Source organism: Carlito syrichta, unplaced genomic scaffold, assembly GCF_000164805.1.
Source record: "Carlito syrichta isolate Samal-C Ts95f unplaced genomic scaffold, Tarsius_syrichta-2.0.1 Scaffold301696, whole genome shotgun sequence".
In the NCBI taxonomy this organism is placed as follows: domain Eukaryota; kingdom Metazoa; phylum Chordata; class Mammalia; order Primates; family Tarsiidae; genus Carlito; species Carlito syrichta.
Window position 1 is genome coordinate 148,082 of NW_007245792.1, and position 3,464 is coordinate 151,545.

A 3,464-nucleotide genomic window follows, 5' to 3' on the forward strand; every position below is an offset into this window, starting at 1 on the left:
GTCAGACCAGTCCTAAAGAATGTGGCCAGTCCAAAATGGACACTGGGCCGTTAGGAATGTGGCCCAGCCCAAAGTTCGTGCAGGGCCATTTCTGGTAACCCTAGATAACCATCTCATGCTGGAAACAGCTCTCTAAATGTATATACTAATTCTACAAATATATTTTTAAATCTTATAAAGAAGCTTGTATCACGTATAAGGCTCCCAGATGTGATCTGAGTTTGAACTGTGTTAAGTTTAAAGCCGAAACCGCAGTCTGTGAGAAGCGGGAACAATGGATCCCTAGAGTCAGCCATGCCTGTCATATTCTCAGAACTTCATGCTTAGATCGTTAAAATCCCTACCAGTGGGTAATGGTAAACAACAAGGAAAGGAGGAGGGAATGGGCCTTGAGCTCCTGAACCAGCCTGGTGGTCTCAGGGTCCGCAGCCTGCCTGGATCCCTAACGCTCAGGCAGGCCTCCACGGCTGGCTCCCAACATATGAGGAAACTAAAGTAGTCATGTTCATAACAACACAGAGTAGAATGGTGATTGTTAAGAACTGGGAGGAGAGGGAAATGAGAAAAAAAATCATGACAAAGACACACAGTGAAATAGCATGTAGTTAATAAAATGTCTCTGGGGAATCCCAAATGACATACAAAAATGCTTGTAAGGCTGGGCGTGGTGGCTCAAGCCTGTAATCCCAGCACTTTGGGAGGCCGAGGAGAGAGAATTGCCTGAGCTCGGGGGTTTGAGCCCAGTCTGGGCAACTTAGTGAGACCTCGCCTCTACAATAAATCAAAAACTAAGCTGGGTATGGTAGCACCAAACCTGTCGTTCCAGCTACTTGGAAGACTGAGGCAGAAGGATTGCCTGAGTCCAGCAGGTAGAGGCTGAGATGGCCATGAGGATACCACTGCACTCCAGCCTGGGTGACTGAGTAAGACTCCTACTCAAAAAAATAAATAAATAAAAATAAAGGCTTGTAAGGCTGGGCACAGTGTCTCAAGCCTGTAATTCCAACACTTTGGGAGGCTGAGGAGAGAGGACTGTGTGAGTCCAGGGGTTCAAGACCAGCCTGGACAACGTGGTAAGAGCTCTTCTCTACAATAAATCAAAATATCAGCTGGGTACATTGTGGCATGCCTGTGGTTCCAGGTACTTGTAAGGCTGAGGTGGAAGGATTGCCTGAGTTCAGCAGGTCAAGACTGTAGCGGCCATGAGCGTGCCACTGCACTCCAGCCTGGGTGATAGAATGAGATTCTGGGCTGGGCGTGGTGGCTCACGCCTATAGTCCCAGCACTTTGGGAGGCCGAGGTGAGAAGATTGCCTGAGCCCACAGGCTTGAGACCAGCCTGGGCAACTTGGCGAGACTCCATCTTTACAATAAATCAAAAAAAGTATCCAGACATGATGGTGTGTGCCTGTAGTTCCAGCTACTTGAAAGGTTGAAGCGGAAGGATCACCAGAGCCCAGCAGGCTGAGGCTGCCGTGGCCATGAGCGTGCTACTACACTCCAGCTTGGGCAGCAGAGTGAGACAACGACTCAAAAAAAAAAATGCTTGTAAAATGTTAAATAAGAAAAACAGAATACAAAAACAGTATGTGCCATGTGGCCCCAACCAAGTAAAAACAAGTAAATTGTAGAATCAAGAAAGCAACTAGACAGGAGTACATGCAAATAAAGGTCTTAAAAAAAAAAAAAAACTCAACCGGGCTCGGTGGCTCAGCCTGTAAATTCCGTGCCTTTGGGAGGCTGAGGTGAGTGGATTGCCTGAGCCCACGGGTTCGAGACCTACCTGGGCAACTTGGCGAGACCTCATCTCTACAATAAATCAAAAAATCAGCCGGGCGTGGCAGCGCATGCCTGTAATTCCGGCAACTCGGAAGGCTGAGGCGGCAGGATCGCCGGAGCCCAGCAGGTCGAGGCTGCGGTGGCCGGGAGCGGCCACTGCACTCCAGTCTGGGCGACAGAGTGAGACTCCAACTCAAAAAAAAAAAAAAAAAAACTCTAAGTTTTTCTTTTTAATATTTTATTGCATTTTTAAAAAACGTACTTTGATTAGTATGTATCACATTTATTTTTAAAAATAGTCCATCAGAACACAGAAATAAATGGGCTATGTTGCCAAGAGTGAGGGTTCATACCTGTAATCCCAGCACTTTGGGAGGCCAAGACAAGAGGTAAGCCCAGGGGTTTGAGATCAGCCTGGGCAACTTGGTGAGACCTCTCCTCTACAATAAATTTAAAAACTGAGCCAGGCACGGTGGCGTGCACCTGTTATTCCAACTACTTGGAAGGCTGAGATGGAAGGATCGCCAGACTAGCCTGGGCAACTTGGTGAGACCTCTTCTCTACAATAAATAAAAAAAACTGAGCCAGACATGGTGGCGTGCGCCTGTAGTTCCAACTACTTGGAAGGCTGAGGTGGAAGGATCACCTAAGCCCAGCAGGTGAGGCAGTGGTAGCCGTGAGTGTGCCAGTTCACTCCAGCCTGGGCAACAGAGTGAGATTCCAACTTAAAGAAAAAAAAAAGAAGACGAAGAACTATGTTGTCTTTGGAAGAAAAACAGCACTCTGTTCAAGTCATCTCATCACAGATCATCCGTCAAAGACTCAATTCCCTTCCACTCGATTTGGAGATCAATTGAGCAACCGTTACACAACATGGGACTTCCTGAGTTTCTCTTCAAGTCATTGGGGAACCCATCCCCATGCTCCACAGTGCCTGGGACCCCACTGGTCAGAGAGAATTGCTTTCTGTCCAGATTAATTTTGTTACATTACCTGGATGTTCATGACGACAAGCTCATGTCTGTCCCAAAGAGAAGAGGTTTCTATTTTGACTGCTTCCTGCCACTTAACCTGATGTGTAAATAAGCACCTTCTGATTTTTTTTTTACATAATCAGATAAGCCCTGCCCCAGGATCTATATGCCTATAAATCTGTGTCATTTGCAAAGCCTGAAGCCATGGCTTCCTACTCAGAGTGATTTTCCCACTTCCCGTGGGTCCTGTTATTCTACAACCAGCTCTTCTGTTTTTAAGGGCACTGCAGTCAAGCATGGGGGACAATATAAGGCTGAACAGTTAACCTGGGAAATAAATGACTTACTAAGACGGTTTGTTTCTTCCTTGCATGATCTATCCAGAACCACGATGAACACCTGACTTCTGAATGGCTACATATTGATTCAAAAAGCTTCCCCAGGGCATCCTTTTGGTCTGGGTCCTCCGCATGCTCTCCCCATTTGAAATGTCTTCTCTATCTCTCCTCTCAGGGAGCTACATCCAGTTATCCAAGCCCAGAGTCTCCCTCCCCCAACACACACAGTGATGGCCAAATCCAGACAGTGAAGCAGATGCTCATGTTGTCCTCAAGATCTCACTGAGGCACCCCTCCCCTCTCCCTTCCTGTTGATTCTCCCCTCCTGTCTTTGAGGGGGTCTGCATGGGACAGCACTTCTATAACCCAACCAA